Genomic DNA, 19,230 nt, shown 5'->3' with positions numbered 1-19,230 from the left:
GTTAGCCAGAGTCCCTTAGCGTTGGCCTGTACTTTAGAGAAGTAGATGCCAAACAAGAGGGGTCCCAGGATGGAACCCTGAGGTACTCCACTTGGCTGGAGCTGGATTTTGAGTCGGCTACTTTTACAGTGTGGATTCTGTCAGTAAGCCAGTTGGCAACCCATCGAGTGACGTAGGGATTAATGCCCAGCTTAGTAAGTTTATCTATGATTCCAGAGTGGGGGATGGTGTTAAAGGCCTTGGCGAGGTCCAGATAGGCTGTGTGGACCACCTTACCCTTGTCCACGGCTCTGGAGACTGATTTAAAGACGTCAATCAGGTTCAGGAGACAAGATCAGCCCTTCACGAACCCAAATTGCTTGGGGTCCAGTGTTTGAAGGTTGCCAATGTCTTTGTTTATAAGTTCCATGATAATACATTCCATGGCCTTGCATATCAGGCTCGTCAGACTGATGGGGTGGTAGTTCCCAGGATCCAAGGTGGATCCCCCCTTGTGGAGTGTGATAAATGTAGCTGTGCGCCACTCAGTGGGCATGAAGCCTGAGGTGAGGCTATGATTAAACATGACACATAGGTTGAGGTGCCAGTTAATTTTGTAGTTCATGTAGTACACAGCCTGAGATGTCATCTGGTTCCATGGATGCTGTATACTTAGCTTTGGAGAGTGTGTTTTTTTTACCTGTGTGGCCGTTATTACCGGAATTTGACAATCTTTTGGTATTGAGATGAGCCCTTTTTGGGGGTAAAGTTTGCTCTGAATCGATCTGCCAGGATATTGGCAACATCCTTGGGATCAGTATATTTAATACCATTCTGTTGCAGCTCAGAGCAGATCTAAGTATTGCCATTTAGATTCTTGACATAGCTATAGAATGCCTTGTGGTTGTCTTTGGAATCTTTGGCAGTTTTATTTTCGTAACTAGCTTTGGAGGATTTTAGGAGGGATCTCAGCTTCTTACTGAGGCTGGTAAGGGAGATGTTCTTCATCTCACATTGCTGCAGTCATAACCTGTGGGTAGTCCGCTGTCCTCGGTCGGCCCGAATACCAAAGTGTTAGGCTGGCGTTGGTCATGGTCGCTCAGATCTGACGTCAGTACGCCGTGGTACTAAAGCGCATGACCGACGCCATATCCTCAGTCTTTCTTGCCCCAGATGTCAGAAGGCCTTAAAAAGAAAGGCCATAGCCAAAAATGGAAAAACACCCAACCACCCATGTAGAAACAATATTTACAACACAAACCACACAACCACCCCAAACTACAGAGGGGAAGGAGGGAGGGTAAATTGGACTGCAGCAATGTGGATCTTCGAACATCTACATTTATGGTAGGTACAAAACTGTACTATGTTCTTCATCTCACATGACATCTGTGCAGCAGCTACTTGGGCTAAGCCTCTTACCTTTATCCATCATTACAAATTGGACAGGAATGTTCTTCCATAAGGGCCACCCATGGACCTCAAGGTAGCTTGGGATTCTGTCCCATCAGTGATGAATGGAAAGAAGATGAACAACATCAGATAAAGAAGTTATGTCTTACCATAAAATTCTATTTGTGTTGTTAATCTTTCATTTATCACTTCCCATCCTCCTTCCCCTCCAAAGGCTTCTGGGGGATTCTTTGTGTCTAAGTGGTGTCTCTAGGGTATTTGCACAGAAGTGGCCTCTGCTTTACTTCTCTTTCTCTAGCAAACTTGATCTGAGGTAACAGGGATCAGGGCATTCAGGACAGAGACTTAGCCTGAGAGTTTTTTTGGCTGGCGCAAGCTTGGTAAAAAGGCCGACTCAGTTCCGAGGGCTCGGACCCGAACCCATCAGTGATGAATGAAAGAAGATGAACAACACAAATGGAACGTTATGGTAAGACATAACTTTTTTTTTTTTTTTTTTTTTTTTAATCTTTCCCGTAAGCAATGAAACAAAATGTATGAACCACCAGTAATGACAAACCTGCCCAGTTCATAACTTTTCCATCATAAAAGTCTACTCAAACTTCTGTCATTACAAATCCACAAATACTGCTCAACCTCTTAGAGCAAGAAATCTGAATAAAGTCATAAATAAAAGTGGGATAAAGCCCAGAAATAGAGACAATTTTTAAATATTGCTCTTACAAACTTAGAAAGGTAATAGAATAGCAGGTTTTGCATTAGCATGAATATATATATATATATATATATATATATATATATATATATATATATATACACCTCTACCTCCAAATCTGGAGGAAACAAAGCACAACCCTACAGTAAGCAGTCTCAATGACTTCCCTCTACCATCACCAAGCAACTTATCTTTTGGCAGTCCCCTTGGGGGGAAAATTAGCACTTCATGCTCAAAATTGGCAGTTAATTACCCAGGACAAGTGGATATTAAACATAGTATCCCAGGGGTATAGATTTCATTTCCATACTTTGCCAGTTCCAAACAGTTGGCCAGATCTGCCACAAAATCAATGGGCAGAGGCTCAGAAACAAGTTATGTCCCTCATGGTTATGGGGGCTATTCAACCAGTACCAGAATGGGAAAAAGGACAAGGTTTTTATTCAAGACTGTTCCTGGTACCCAGAAAAGACTAGGCCTGGCATCCAATTCTGGACTTATCGATTTTGAACACGTTCCTGGACATTCCAAAATTCAAAATGCTGACTTTACAACAGCTACTGCCCATGCTGGGCAAGAACACTTGGTTAGTGACTCTAGACCTAAAAGAGGCATACCTGCATATCCCATTAAGGGAATCGTGCAAAAGATACCTCTGCTTCAAGGCAGGTTTTATGCATTACCAATTCTTTGCACTGCCCTTTGTCTTATCAACTGTGCCCAGGGTCTTTACAAAGTGCCTGGCACCAGTAATTGCATTTTGCAAAAAAGAAGCATACAAATCTATCCTTACTTGGACGACTGTCTCATTCAAGCAGAAAACAAGGACATTCTTCTTCAACATCTGGCATTTGTAAAAAGGCTTCTAACATGCCTAGGGTACACAGTAAACAAAAATAAATCACAATTGGTACCCTCTCAAAAAATTACATTCCTGGGTGCAAGCTTGAATACAACTGCCCAAATGGCTTACCTTACACCAGACCAACAAAGGCAACTGACTACATACTTCAAACAGATGGCAACAAAAACACAATTATCTGCAAGACAAATTCTGCAGGCTTTGGGGTTCATGGCATCCTGCATTCTACTAATTCCATATGCAAGACTGCATATGAGGAAACCTCAATGGTATCTTAAAAGTTTATGGAATCAGCATTGTCACAGTCAGGAAATAATGAGTCCTCTCATTCCCTGTCTACAACAGGAGTTTCTTTGGTGGGCAGAGACATGTCACCAAAACAAGGGATGGTGATTCACTCTACCACCTGCCACCCAAACCCTAACTATAGATGCATCAGACTATGCTTGGGGGTCCCACCTGGAGGGGAGATGCATTCAGGCATATGGACCCCAAAACAAATGCATCTGCATATCAACCAGAAAGAGGTGCTAGCTGTTCAGAATGCCCTGACAGCCTTCAAGGACTTACTTCATCCAGGACAACTACTGATAAAGACGGACAACACCACGGTTATGTGGTACATAAACAAGCAGGGGGTACACATTCCTTCCCCCTTTGCAGACTAGCCATGGTATTGTGGAACACAGCCTTGACTTACCAAGTACATCTTCAAGCTCAATTCCTGCCAGGAAAACAAAATACTCTGGCAGACGACCTAAGCATAAATCATATGGACCCTCACGAGTGGAAACTGGATCCACAAGTCTTCAGCATGGTAAAACAGAAATGGGGGAACCCAGACATAGATCTATTTACCTCTCCCCAAAATTATCAACTGGACAAATTCTGCACAAGGACCTATCACAGACAAGCATGGAAAGTGGATGCCCTATCCTTCAGTTGGAAAAACCTATCAGTCTACACCTTTCCTCCTCTGCCTCTTCTCCCCAAGGTCTTACTAAAGGTCAGACAGGAAAAACCAAAAATGATCCTTATTGCTCCGGACTGGCCTTGCCTGCACTGGTACCCAATTCTAAGGAATATGTCTCAACTCCCTCCTTGGTACTTGCCTCAAATACCTCATCTACTGCAGCAAAACAATCAAATTCTGCGCAAACTGCTCCAAACTCTGAACCTGGCAGCATGGCTGATCATGTAATTATTCAAACAACTCCTCTCAGTAAATCTGTGATGGATGTCATTTTGGAAGTCAGAAGGCCTACTACTAGAAAATCTTATGCTGATAAATGGAAGAGATTCTGTGGACACAGCAAAACCAAATATTAATCAGATTTTACAGTACTTGTCTGAGATGCTTGACAAGGGCCTATCTTTTTCTTCAATAAAAATCCATGCCTCTGCCATCTCGGCTCATTACAACACAGAGCCTCCCATCTTTTCTCATCCTCTGCTAAAACAGTATCTTAGAGGGGCCAAAAATGTAAGGCCTCACAGAAGATCACCAACTCCTGCATGGGACCTCAATTTTGTGCTGGAAAAACTCACCCTGCCTCCTTTTGTACCAGCAGCTACTGCGGATATAAAGTTTTTATTTTGGAAAACAGCTTTTTTTTTGGCCATCACTTCAGCTAGAAGGGTTTCAGAACTACAGGCCCTCATGGCTGTGGAGCCTTTTATTACATTTTAACGGGACAGGGTGACCCTCAGGACCAATCCTTCCTTTATGCCTAAGGTGGTATCCAGTGTGGCTCTTAACCAAACTATTCACCTGCCAACATTTTACCCAAATCTGCAGAACAAGGGGGAGCAGATTCTGTATTCATTGGACGTACACAGACAACTAAGATTCTACTTAAACGGGACCAAATCTCTAAGAAAGTCTGAGCAACTACTGGTGGCATTTGCTTCAGGATCAGAGGGGAAGGCTATATCAAAGCAGACTATTTCTAAGTGGATAAGCCACTGCATTCGTTTCTGCTACTTGCATCATAGTAAACCGGTGCCCAAGGGAATCAGGTCACAGGGCTGCCTCTACCTCAGGAGCCTTTCTCAGAGGAGTTCCAACCAAAGACATTCTAGAAACTGCTACTTGGAGCTCTGTTCATACTTTTACAAAGCATTATCATTTGCCTCTCTTCTCTAAGTCCAGGGCAGGCTTTGCCACTGCAGTTCTGCAGGGCCTTATAGCTGCTGCTAATGCTATTTAGTTACATCCTCCCATCCATAGCTTTGGGGATTCTACCCAAATATAATGACTGCAACAGTGAAACACGAAGAGCATAGTACAGTTGTGTACACTTACCATAAATGTAGATGTTCGAGTGTATACACTGTTGCAGTCCAGGTTACCCACCCACCATCCCCCTTTTTTCTAGAACTTCTGTTTCCTTCACTATATTCTAAAGCCTTTGTGGTGTATTTGCTTTTAGATGAAGGTAAAGTTTATGTTGCTAAAAGTGTATTTACATATATATTGCTGTTTATATATATATATATATATATATATATATATATATATATATATATATATATATATATATGCGCTCCCCATTTGGGGGGCACCTGGCATCTGGGGCAAGAAAAACAGAATAAAATGGTGTCGGCTGCATGTTTTATACCCCTGACGACATGGAAGAGGAGACCGCAATTGACGCAGGACCCAAGACTTTGATATTCAGGCCGGCAACCTGCCAGCAGATTACCCAAATGTAATGACTGCAACAGTGAATACACTTGAACATCTACATTTATGGTAAGTGTACACAACTGAACTTTCTCTAAAGTACCATTGTAGCACCTTAGCAGATTGGCCACACTCCTTATGAAAAGTTGGCAGTCTTGAAGTGCTTAATGTTATAAAATTTATGTTGGTCACTTTGTTTCTGTTTGTAATTGATCTTTTGAAGGGTATGAGTGGGAGAGAGAATGAGATGTGAGGAATACAGCCTGGGTTCTCAGTCCATTTCAGAGAATCACTACAGTTTCAGGTCACATAGGCTTTTCATTCGATTCAACCCACATTTCTTGCATATAAGCAACAGACTTATAGTAGCTGAGCACATGATAGTTGCTTTAATCTTCTACTCCTTTCCATAAGAAGTACAACTTTTTACATTACTTTAATTTACAGAAAATATATTCATTCAGTTCTGAAGGAGCACTGTGGAATATCAAATGCCTAACCATATTAAATGTGATTGTGATGAGTAAGTTTTCAAAGGTACAGGATGTCACTTATGACCTCTGTGAGTATGGTAAACAGTCTTCATTATGAATGACAGAGAAGTAAACTAAAATAATTACAATGCCAAATCAGTCTTGGGACACTACCTTTTAAATATCAAAAGAAACACTACATTTATATCTATGGTTTAAATTACAGGGGATTTAGATTATTCAAAAGGTTATTGTCATTAAACATTAATTTACTTTAGAGCTGCAAAAGAAAAAAACAGTGGAGCCAGATGACTTTCTGATTAGATTTTTAACTCTGCATTATAGCTAGTAGAATAACATTAGACAATTCAATGGCAGACTTACTTTTCCAGATTTATTCACCATGTTAAAGTCTATATGTCCTCCCCGCAGTCCAGTGGCGTTCGAAAGACATGTGTGAATGGGCGTGCCTTTGTTGAAGGTTGGGTGTCGAGCTGTCACCTCAGCACTGTAAAAATCTACTGCCAATCATTAGCTACCCGGAGTTCCGCTGTGGCGACCCCTAACCGGGAAAAGCCGAAAGAAGAACATTAAAATCAGAATAAACCCCTCAGGAGTTTCTTTATTACAAATGTGCAGATTTGCTTTCAGAACCCATTTGGAGGTGATAATTGTGTTGCTCAGATCCTTTACCTTTATCAGCATACATTTTGGCATTGTCTCCTGCAGAAGTGTAAACCCCCATTTGTCAAATTGTAGATCTCTTAATGTCACTCAGTCTTAATCAGCTATGCTGTAGAAAATCCTACAAGACAGCGACTGACAGACAAAGTACATGTTTGTACTGACCAGCATGCATGAATACACAGATATGCACTTACGCAAATGGACTTTTTCCCCACAACTTTTGTAAGCCACCCGCCTGTAACGTATGAATGAGGATGTGAACACACTTGAGTGTGTGCTGATTATTATGACTAGCAACTTACCTGCTAATAAAATGATATATTCCATGAACTGTCAGCTGTTTGTTGACATATTTCCAATCAACCAAACTGACAGTAGCAGGTTACAGTTGCATTAGCTTGTTTACTAGAACAATTTCTGTAAGTAGCAGATTTTTTTAGTGTAGTTTTTGCTATATGTAAAATTGTACAGTACCTGGTACAAGTCATTTTTACATTTTCTGAGAAGTCTTTATAGTGTCTCTCCACATAGACTGAGTAGAATGAGGCTGAATGCCATAGACCTTGACAAGTATGTAGTCTTGATTTCACAATTCCTGGTCCATGCAGTAACGTGTTTGAAGATTTCTAAAAAAGATCCAGAAATGTCAGCTTCATTAACATACTGTTCTCTCTGTTATGTGTTGGGAATTACACCACCTTGTAACTGGTGAATAATTCAGAATTATTAAGGTTAGCAATTCTGTCCGTGGGGCAGGTGTACATGCGACACAGTCCTGTAAAGTATCTGCTGATTTTTATTACACACAGAGCTCACATCTTAATTATCCTAGGTGGGGGAGACAGAACTATTACATCAAGGTAGCCATACAGCCCAGAGATGCAAAGGGTCATAATGAATTATATGTAAGTGCAGTTTGTGTGCTTCTCCAGTATTAGCAATTGTGCTACACATAAGGTATGGCAGAGTTTTTGTAGGAGCTGAATCAATGTGAGGCAAACAGACCTCCTGTCTTATAAGCCAGGAAGCATAGCCCAGCAATGCAAACCCTGCAGACTGTAGCTGGTGAACCTCTGAGGAGAATTGCAACTTAATGTAAAAGAAATATGTTACTTATTTAGATCGCTTTAACAGTAGCCGTTGACACTGGATCTTCAGCTGCTGAAGGCCTGATTTCAGAACATTATGCTCTTTCTTCTCCAGACATGGTGGCCATCTAACCTTATAGATATCAGGACATTAGCTTAATAAATACCAATGTCAACTCATGCTGTTTTTAGACCTTTCTTGTAGTTTTCAACATACCCACTTCTTTGATTCTGTCTTTAGCGGTCATTGTTTGGTATGCAGATAAATACTCCACTAGGAAATGTTCTTATCATTTTGTACTTTGCCTCCTGATTTTAGACTTGTGTAATGTAGTGCTTCAGATGTGTACCCATATTTTTGGATTTGCCAGCATAAGGACTACTACTGGCATAAAGAAAGGTCTAATCTTAATCATATAATTTTCACTCAGTCAAGCTCTTCCTATGCTTCCTAGATATTCCCAGATAGCTAAGGCATTACTTCTACAGAACCAGATGTGAGAAGTTCAGATTAATTCTTTGTCCATTGCATCAGAGAAAATGAATGGCAGTGTCTAAAAAATAAAATAAAAATAGAATTTCAAATCTCTGGCACCTTATCACAGGGTTAAGACATTAGTGAGCAGTAAGTGCCAACAGTACAACAGATGCTGCCACTACTGTGCCCTTTTTTGGGGGGTGGTTAGTACTTGAGATGTATTAGGAAGCAGTTAAGTTGTCGTCTTTCACTATCTGTTGCATTGCTATATGGTTCAACACTGTAGTTATGCAAGCTGTGCACATACTCTATTTCTAAATGTTGTATCTGTAAAGTATTGTAAAGCTTTTTTCTCTCATGTATATACTTTGTAATATAAAAATTGGTGTTAAATGTGGAGCTTTTTTTCCCTGGGCCTCTGTTGAAAAAGGGTTTTGCCCTAGTTGGACTTTCCTGATTAACAAAGGTAAATGCATCTTGTTCACTATAACCATTTTGCAAGGCTTTGTTGCAACCATGTCCTCCTTTAGTTCCTATCTGTATGAGCTTTGGAAGTCATGACAGTAGTTAAGGCTTACTGCAGCAGTAGTCTAAGTGATGAATGTAGTATATTTGTGTAAGAAGTTACAATAGCAATACCTGTTTGAATTCAAGTCACTGTTGTAGAACTGCTTCCTACCACCATCTCCTCTGAGTGTGGGTATCGAGGGTCGGGTACCTTTTCCCTAAGCTACCACCTCTCTTCCCGTACAGGGTCTCAGGCCTGCTAAGGTCTGAATAGAATTAAGGAGTCCTATTTTTCTCACTTCCCTCTTTTAAGTATTGGATTAGAGGTCTTACTCTGGTAGGAATCCTGGGGCATTGCTCATCAACTCTTTGAACAAATTGTCTTCTTGGACACACAAGCTCTAAAATGTTGAGTGGATGTCCTGATGTCTTTGAGGGGCGGATGTTCTCCATACCAAGCATACATCTCAGCTGTCTAGTATTTCACAAAATGTCCTGCTTTTTGTTTATTTTTTTGGCCTGCTTCTCGTAAATTTTGGTTTTCTGGCAAATCATTGAGGATTAAAGTCACTGAATAATGACATTTCAGTTTCATACTTCCTTTCCTTCAGAAAATGCATGCTATGCAAAACCTGTTGTTCTAGTAACATTCTGAGTTTATTCAAGCAGTATTTCAAATCTATCCCTGATTTGTGGGCCTTTGTCCAGAATTCAGTCAGAGGTTGAGTGGTATGGGGCGAAGGGTGCTGAGCTCCCAATGTTAGGTTGGGCATTAGGCTTTCCTGTGGCTCTTTTCATTATGTCCAGAATTCAGTAAGAGGTTGAGTGGCATGGGGCGAAGGGTGCTGAGCTCCCAATGTTAGGTTGGGCATTAGGCTTTCCTGTGGCTCTTTTCTTTATGTCCAGAATTCAGTAAGAGGTTGAGTGGCATGGGGCGAAGGGTGCTGAGCTCCCAATGTTAGGTTGGGCATTAGGCTTTCCTGTGGCTCTTTTCATTATGTCCAGAATTCAGTAAGAGGTTGAGTGGCATAGGGCGAAGGGTGCTGAGCTCCCAATGTTAGGTTGGGCATTAGGCTTTTCTGTGGCTCTCTTCATTATGTCCAGAATTCAGTAAGAGGTTGAGAGGCATGGGGCGAAGGGTGCTGAGCTCCCAATGTTAGGTTGGGCATTAGGCTTTCCTGTGGCTCTTTTCATTCTGTCCAGAATTCAGTAAGAGGTTGAGTGGCATAGGGCAAAGGGTGCTGAGCTCCCAATGTTAGGTTGGGCATTAGGCTTTCCTGTGGCTCTTTTCATTATGTCCAGAATTCAGTAAGAGGTTGAGTGGCATGGGGCGAAGGGTGCTGAGCTCCCAATGTTAGGTTGGGCATTAGGCTTTCCTGTGGCTCTTTTCATTATGTCCAGAATTCAGTAAGAGGTTGAGAGGCATGGGGCGAAGGGTGCTGAGCTCCCAATGTTAGGTTGGGCATTAGGCTTTTCCTGTGGCTCTTTTCATTATGTCCAGAATTCAGTAAGAGGTTGAGTGGTATGGGGCAAAGGGTGCTGAGCTCCCAATGTTAGGTTGGGCATTAGACTTTCCTGTGGCTCTTTTCATTATGTCCAGAATTCAGTAAGAGGTTGAGTGGTATGGGGCGAAGGGTGCTGAGCTCCCAATGTTAGGTTGGGCATTAGGCTTTCCTGTGGCTCTTTTCATTATGTCCAGAATTCAGTAAGAGGTTGAGAGGCATGGGCAAGGGTGCTGAGCTCCCAATGTTAGGTTGGGCGTTAGGCTTTCCTGTGGCTCTTTTCATTATGTCCAGAATTCAGTAAGAGGTTGAGAGGCATGGGGCGAAGGGTGCTGAGCTCCCAATGTTAGGTTGGGCATTAGGCTTTCCTGTGGCTCTTTTCATTATGTCCAGAATTCAGTAAGAGGTTGAGAGGCATGGGGCAAAGGGTGCTGAGCTCCCAATGTTAGGTTGGGCATTAGGCTTTCCTGTGGCTCTTTTCATTATGTCCAGAATTCAGTAAGAGGTTGAGAGGCATGGGGCGAAGGGTGCTGAGCTCCCAATGTTAGGTTGGGCATTAGGCTTTCCTGTGGCTCTTTTCATTATGTCCAGAATTCAGTAAGAGGTTGAGAGGCATGGGGCGAAGGGTGCTGAGCTCCCAATGTTAGGTTGGGCATTAGGCTTTCCTGTGGCTCTTTTCATTATGTCCAGAATTCAGTAAGAGGTTGAGTGGCATGGGGCGAAGGGTGCTGAGCTCCCAATGTTAGGTTGGGCATTAGGCTTTCCTGTGGCTCTTTTCATTATGTCCAGAATTCAGTAAGAGGTTGAGTGGCATGGGGCGAAGGGTGCTGAGCTCCCAATGTTAGGTTGGGCATTAGGCTTTCCTGTGGCTCTTTTCATTATCTACTCATACATCTACTGTTTCAATAATGTCTAACACAGATGTGTTGTATATGCAGTCTTTGATAGGAAATTGGGAATGTACTGTAAAAGTGGTGGCATAAAGCTGTACCTATTTTGTAAGACTGTAATTTGTGTTCTTTGTTGGTAGACCACTTCTTATGGAATATCACCAAACTACTTGTGCATTGTGGAGCAGCTTGCCCATCATAATGTCAGATGCAAAACAGGTTATGCTGGAGTGACTGTTGGGAGAAATCCACCTCTACAAGGTGAGTCATGTTGTGTAATGTAATGTGACAAACAGTAGCTGCAGGCATTTTTGTTCCTGTTTGATAATGTTGGCCATAACTCTGATTTGCATTTCAGCCATATTGTGTGTGTGCACATGCACTTGGGGGGTGGCATGCAAGTGCTTCATAATGACTGAGTTAGTTATGTAGTTTCTGGTTAATTGAACCCTCACATTAATTGACTTTTTTCATGGTGAAGACTAATCCATCTCCGGTGCCTATAAAAATCAATCAGAGGAGGGAGGTTATAAAGATTGGGTAAAGAGATTGGATAAGCAATTTACGAAGAAGAAAATGTGTGTGTGGGGGGGATATATGTATGTCACCCAAATATGCAACAAAGTCTAGAAGATTTTAGGATCTTTGCTTGGAAGTATTTACATAAGTATTTTTATACCCCAAGTAGAGTCCAAAGAGTTTTTCCTCAGGTAAACAGCAAATGTTGGAGGTGTGATGGGAAAGAAAGAGGTAAATGGGAGCATGTTTTCTGGGAATGTGATGGGTTGGCAGACTTTAGATTCCCTGCAGACTAGTCTGCTTGAGATACTGGATGAGGAAATTGGTGTAACTTAAGAAAATTATTTTTTTGAGCTGTGATACAGAATTGGAATGTTGGTTGCCAAAAAAGCAATTACTAGAAAATGGAAATCAAAGTCTCAACCAGCTGTACTAGAAATAGTGACTATGGTAAGAGATAAAACAACTGGAATTGGGATCTTTAGAAAAGGGGAGGAGCTTATTACATAGAAAAAATGGGAATTGTGGGAACAATGCATGCAGAGTAGGAATAGGTTTAAAAGAAGGTATGATTTGAATAAGCTGTGTAATATTTGATTGAATAGATTATAAATGATGTATAATGTTTCATAGGTTCATAGGTTGGTACTAGGCTATCGGCCCTAAGGCCTATGCAAGCCTAGCCATAACAATTCCCTGGAAATTTTTTCCCACAATATTTACTTCTGTGGGCCCCTGTCTAGCAGGGCGACTGACATGATCCCCGTGTTGAATTTCCTATCTCCCATCCAATCATCAAGGTTCCTTTTGAAGAGGGCCAATGAGGTGCTCTGCTTGACATGTATTCCAGAGTATGGGGAGTCTCTGGGTCAGGAACCTATCCCTCCAGCATGTTTTGTTCATTGTGATAAGGTTTAGATCCCTGAAGCATGTGGCTCTGAGGGATTGGGATTTCTTTAAGTGGAGCATGTCCAACAGCTCAGGGTTTGACATGGCCTTGTATGTTAAGCAGATACTTTCAACTAAATTTGTCAGTGTGATTGTTGATGTATAATGTTTGCATCTAAAATTATATCAGTATGGTTTGTTTTCACTTATTTAAAAGTATGATTGCCTATGACATACCTGATAATTTAATAAATGTGTTTCTTGTTTGAATAACCTTGTGTATTTTTTTTAAGTTGGAAAAAAGCCATCACTGGTGCATCATAGGAGTGCTTATGTGAGTGTGCATGTAGTCTAGATAACATTTTACTGATTTATGTTTTGATTCCCTTAGTCTCCTTTTGCCTACCATGTTACTCTGAGCAAGTCATTTAAGCAGACAGTGCTCCCGGGCTGTCTGAAAAAGGCCCATTGATTGCCATTCTACCCCAGTTAACAAACTAAAACAAAATAAGTGTGCTGTGTATGTGACAGTGGACTTTAGATCCACCGTGTTACTTTGGAGGTTATTGGGCTGTCTTTCTTGCCTTTTTAATAATTTACTTATTTACTGCTTGCTGAAGTGAGGAAAAAACTGATAAGTCTTTGTAGCTTGTACTTTGAGTCATATTCCAAGAGCCATAGTCACTGTATGACTGATAATCAGCCCAGCCAAAGTTAAATAGATATTGATTGAGTAGCCATAATTACCAATTTACTGTCTCTTTTTCAAGCACAACCATCCACATGTATTTTGAACAAAAATGTGTATTGTACAAGTGATTTAACACCCTTTGCAATACAGTTCACTGAAGTGTATGGATTTTACATTGTTTCTTTAATGTGATTGTTTTTGTAGCTCTGTTTTTTAAATTTGTTTCTAAGTAGTAACCCACATTTCTCCTAGAAGCAGGAAGAGTTTTGTGCTATTTGGGAATCAGACTTTTTGCTAATTATATGTCCATATTTTTATCTGGATGTGCTTACCTTTTCACGGACCTTTGTTTCCAGTTTCAATGCCTGCAGGCTGAGAGGTATGATGGTGCAGTTTCATAATTTACTCATTGAGAACAAAAAAGTCTGTGGTTGGATATGTTTTTTCAGTCTATAGCAGAACTAACAGAAAGATAAAAGGTAATACCTGCAACCAAAACCCTTCTGGAAATTATTAATCATTTAGTAACATTTTATGTTCTTTTCCTAATGTAAGATGTACAAAAACAGTAATTAGTTATTAAATAAGCCTTCATAACACTAAACTTGACAACATGAGCTAATTCTCTTTTGAGGCAGTTTGACGAGTCTGGGAAGTTTCCTAATAAAGTGGGCCTACTAAGAATGTCTGATTTAAAATGAATAATTAGTGCATTACAGTGTAACATGTTTATCCTTGAAGTAAACCACATTGTAACTCAGATAATCTACTCTCCCATGAAGGCAGCTATGTCCAGACTGTGGAAAGTTGCATATGCATTTCTTTACAAAAGTGGAAATAAAGATGTTTCTAGTTGATTACCACTGCTTATTTAACCCATTAGTAAAAAAAACACTGGACAAAGCTGTATGTATACACCTGTCAACTTCCCTGAATGATTAAAAGTTGCTGTCTAAATCATAAGATACATTTCTGCCATGGCTGTGCTCTTGGAAAAAAAACACTGTTGCAGTTATAAGTGGTCATTGTGACCAACCTAACACTGAGAGCTCTGCAACCTTCGCCCCATACCTCTCAACCTCTTAGTGAATTCTGGACAAAGGCCCACAAGTCAGGGACAGATTTGAAATACTGCTTGAATAAACTCAGAATGTTACTAGAACAACAGGTTTTACATAGCATGCAGGAAAGGACAAAAGCCATTTTACTGGGTTATTATTATTTGATTTCATTGAAGCCTTTGATACGGCAAATACCCAGTGCTGCCATGGAGACTGGAAGAGCATGGTTTTGCGTAACCACTCACTCACTTAAATAAACTACCATACAGGCAGTTCACAGTACAATTAAAGTACCTTTGCAGAAGCCCCCCCCATGGGTTCTCTTCAGAATCTCAAACTACTGAAATCCGAATTTCAGTAGCCCGAGATCAGAAGGGCAAAAGTGCAGAATACCAAAACCCCAGAAGCGCGAAATTCAAAATCATGAAGTTCGGAGATTTTGAATTAGTGGTTCTGGTGTTGCGGTGTGTGAGTGGGTGGTTGGAGATGTAGGTAAGTGTTTGTGTTTTACGGGTTTTGGGTAGGGTTTTAGTGTGTGTCTGTGTGTTTTGTTAGTGTGATGTGTGTGTGCGAGGGGAACGTCGCTTGTGTGGTGGTGCTTTTGTGTTTGTGTAGTGCGACCTCGGAGTTAGTATATTTAAGTAAGGGGGGGTGTCGGGGGTGCAGCCTCCCACATGGGGGTTGCAGTGGGACTTGCCCCCCTGCTTGTATGTAGGGTAGGTGTTTGTGTATGTGCAGGGAGGTGTATGTTTAGTGTAGAAGTCGCAATTTTAAATTTTGCTCTTCTGGGGTTTCGGGTTTATGGATTTTCGGCTTCATGGTCTCGAGATACTGAAATTCACATTTCAGTATTTCGAGATTATGAAGTGAATCCCCCCCCACACATACACACACATGGAAGCTGTTCTTGGACCACTGTTATTTACCATATTTGTGAACAGTGTGTGTCACTACTGTGACACTCTTTACCACTTTACATCATTCTATCTGTGGACATTGTTGTACGTCTTTCAGATGGTTGTATGTCATGCTTGCCTAGCAGGCTGCAAAAATCCTTTCAGCAATGGAAATGTTTAGATTTCTGCATTAGGAATCTAGGAAGTCATTGGTACCGTTAAAAGCAGAGCTGTTTCGCAGTTTACAATTTGTCATTATGCAATCACTTATAGACATGTCATGTCTGTCAAACTATTTTTATTTTTTATATATTTTACAAGCTGCCTTTATAAAGATCAGAGGGGATTAGAATTTGTTTTACAAGCTGTCTTTAAGTGATCCAAATGATCACTTGGTGACATCTTGTAAACAAACTAATTTTTTTTCTTAAGGTCTGCACATACTGAAACTTGAAGCAAGTGCCCCATTTGCCTCACCCTTCCTGTGGCACTGGCTTACTTGTAACTTTACCACACTAGTAATCTTTCCCCTTTTACCAGAAAGTTGTATGAAGACCTTTCTGTCAAGGTCATTTACCACACTTTGAAATGACTGCTTATGACCTCATAGTGGTGTCTGTAGCCTCTGACAAGCCTTCTCAATTGCTTTCTTAGCCCAAGTTACTGCCTTCTGATAAAGACAGTAGAACCATGGAAAGGCTAGGTAAGAAAGTTTTACACTTCAGCTACCCTGGCTTTTAGGGCTATTAATTATCAGATCCATGTGTCCAGGTATGTGTTGGCTTTTCATTCTCAGGCTTATCAGCTTATTTCTGATTTCCTGGACTCTGAGTGTAAATCTTCTGCTCTTTCTATGTCAGGGACTTCCTCTCAAGTGGCTCGTCATTCTATTAAGTGTAGTTATGATGCAGCAGATGACTCTTCTAGGGCTGCTGCATTTGGTTCAGTGATGAGGTATTCATGGCTTAGCCTTCAGCCTCTACCTGATGATATCAAGGCTATGTTGAAGGATGCTCCTCTTGATAATAAATATTTGTTTGGGGAAGCAGCTGCTGTTTTTTTGTTGTTTGTTTTTAAGTTCCTTCAGGGTAAGGGGAAAGCCTTACAGGAACTCAAGCATGTTTCTCTCTCCTGTGCCTAAATTTCAGAGAAACTACTCTAATAAGCCAGCGCTTGTTTGCAGGCAGTCTCGCCCTCCTACTAAGGGCAAAAAGAGTGGCAAGCGGGCTCCTCCTCCTAAGGCTACTCAGACTTCAGGGACTCAGAAGTCTTCTTTCCTGATAAATCAGGTGCCGTGTGACTATCCGTCTCTTCCCAGCCTCATTCCTTTTTGTCTTCCTATTTGGCTACAGATTACTCAAGATTCTTGGTCTCTATCCATTATTCTCTAAGGGTATTTCATGGTGTGGAAATCCCATCCCCCCTTTATGGGCATCCCTCAACCTCCTCAGGAACAACTTTCTTTTTCCCTGAGAGTCTTAGACATTTTGACTCAGGGTACTGTTCACGACATACCTGTGTCCCAAAGGGGGAGAGGGTTGGTTACTCCAGAATGTTTCTAGTGGCCAGAAAAGAGGATACTTCACCAGTTCTAGACCTCTGCCATCTAAATAGTTTTCTGAAGGTGCCCTCCTTTCAAATGTTGCCCCTTTGGACTCTTTTTTTTTTTTTTTTTTTTTCCCTCTTTTTCTACCTTAGGCCTATATGGTGTTTCTGGATCTCAAGGATGCTTATCTCCGTATTCTGATTCATCTCATTTGCAGGAAGTTTTTGGATTTCTCTGTTGCTTCCTGGCATGTTCAGTTCTCTGCTTTGCCCTTTGGCCTTTCTACTGCCACAAGGGTATTCACCAAATGCCTCTCTCCTGTGATGCTTTTTGCAGCCTTCAGGGGATCCAGATATTTCCTTACTTGGATGATCTGCTGATTCAGGCATTCTCTCCAGAGATTCTTTTGCAAAAATTTCACTTTGCCATCTCCCTTCTTCAGAGCCTGGGGTTTACAATAAATTTCAAAAAGTCTTCTCTGACTCCTTCTCAGGATCATGTCTTTCTGGGTTGCAGGATTTAGGCAGTGCCTCTGCTGGCATCCATGCCTCCTCCAAAGGCCTTGGCTCTCATGTGCTTCTTTCAAACTTTTCTTCCTCTGGTTCCATTACAACCAGGGAGTTTGAGATCTCTGGGTTTCATGGTATCCACCATTCTTGTGCTTCCTCTGGCCAAACTCCACATGAGAAAATTTTAGTGGTTTCTGAAGTCAGTTTCGCTTTTACATGCACACCCTCTAGAATTTGTAGTTCCTCTTCTTCCTTGTCTCAAAAAGGAACTTGTCTTTTTTACTTTTCTTGTAGAAAGTTGTTTAAACATTCCTTCAGTCCCTAAAATTAAATTATCAATTTCTCCACAGAAGAACTAATTTTAAGAGCTCTTTACTGTTTTTCCCACCTGTGAAAAAAACTTACTTTTTAAATCTTGTTTTACAAACTGTTACTGCTAGGTTTTCTTGGGAATCTGGCACCATTTTTTGGCTTTTCCTTGGTTGTACCTTCTTCTAGCCAGAAGAAGAAAAAAAATTTAAAAAGCCTTTGCCACCACAGCATTCTAGTAGCTTGCCTCTTCCGCAAGTGGGTCATTCTGCTGTGTGGTCAAAGCTGGTTCCTTGGACCACTCATAGGTTCATAGGTTGATACTAGGCTATCTGCCCTAGGGCATTTACAAGCCTAGCCAGAGTGTGTTTGGCTTTCACCACCCTTTTAAATGAGTTTACTGTGCCCTTTTTAGGATAGTTTACTGTGCCTCTGTCTAGTAGTGACACAGAAGTGATCCCCAGGGTAAACCTATGATCTCCCATCCACTCGTCAAGATTCCTCTTGAAGAGAGTCAGTGAGGGGCTGTGCCTGACATGGACTGGGAGTCTATTCCAGAGAGCTGGGAGCCTCTGGGTTATAAATCTGTCTCTCCAGCATGTCTTATTAATTTCTGTGTTGAGGTTCAAGTCCCTCGAGCGTGTAGCTCTAAGGGATTTGGATTTTTTGAGGTGGAGCATGTCCATTAATTCTGGGTTGGACATAGCTTTATACGTCAGGCACAGAGAGCTGGAATTTCTTTAACCGAGCAGCGTAGGTCATCGGTTTGAGACCCTTGATCCTCTTGGTGAGGTATTTTTGGGGTCTTTCCAGTTGCTGCAGGTGTCGGGTAAGGTACATCCCAAATGGGGCATTGTATTCAGTTATGTGCCGGATGAGTGATGAGTAAAGGGGCGCAATGACCTCCCTTGATCTAGATGTGAATCCTTTCCTGATAAGGTGGGCTATATAGAAGGTCTTTTTAACCACTTTGGCAACATGGTTGTCAAAGGAGAGATTACTATCAACTTGGGTCCCTTATCACTTCCTCCATACTTAATGGATTACTGCCTATGTGGTAATTTATGGGCACTTTGTTTTTCCCAAAGGGGATGACTGTACACTTTTTGGCGTTTAGCTTTAGGCCATGCCTTTGGTACCAGTTATCCGTCTCTGTGAGACCCTTTTGGAGAGGGCAGCTCTCACCTGAGCATCTGAGATGTCAGGGAGACAACTCTCTGCTGGGATAGATATTTGCTCTTTTGGGGGGGGGGGAGTTTGCACTGAACCAGTCTGCCAGGATGTTGGCAATGTCTGTGGGTTCAGTGTATTTTTTGTCATTTTGGACTAACTCCGAACATATCTGGGAGTTGCCACCCAGGTTCCTAACATAACTAAAGAAGGCCTTGTAATTATCTTTAGTGCCCTGTGCAATTTTTCTCTCAAAGCTGGCCTTGGATGATTTTATGAGGGACCGTAGTTTTTTACTAGTACTGATCAGAGATGCCTTCCCTTTTAGAGATTTTGCTCTATCATGTAGTAGCTTGAGTAA

The 19,230-nt window shown here is 41.4% G+C and overlaps 1 protein-coding gene across 2 annotated transcripts in view; it reads left to right on the top strand.

Moving 5' to 3' along the window:
* The window catches only part of KIAA1671 (KIAA1671 ortholog), a 2,688,721-nt gene that overhangs the window by 798,877 nt on the left and 1,870,614 nt on the right, over positions 1 to 19,230 (top strand). For both annotated transcript variants that reach the window (XM_044068487.1, XM_044068488.1), the window contains exon 3: positions 11,421 to 11,541. The gene's annotated coding sequence lies outside the window, so the exon portion shown is untranslated. The remainder of the gene's footprint in view (positions 1 to 11,420; positions 11,542 to 19,230) is intronic.

The sequence above is a fragment of the Protopterus annectens genome, chromosome 4.part0 (assembly GCF_019279795.1).
Source record: "Protopterus annectens isolate FY-2018-M chromosome 4.part0, PAN1.0, whole genome shotgun sequence".
In the NCBI taxonomy this organism is placed as follows: Eukaryota; Metazoa; Chordata; order Ceratodontiformes; family Protopteridae; genus Protopterus; species Protopterus annectens.
This window is presented reverse-complemented; position numbering and strand designations above follow the sequence as displayed.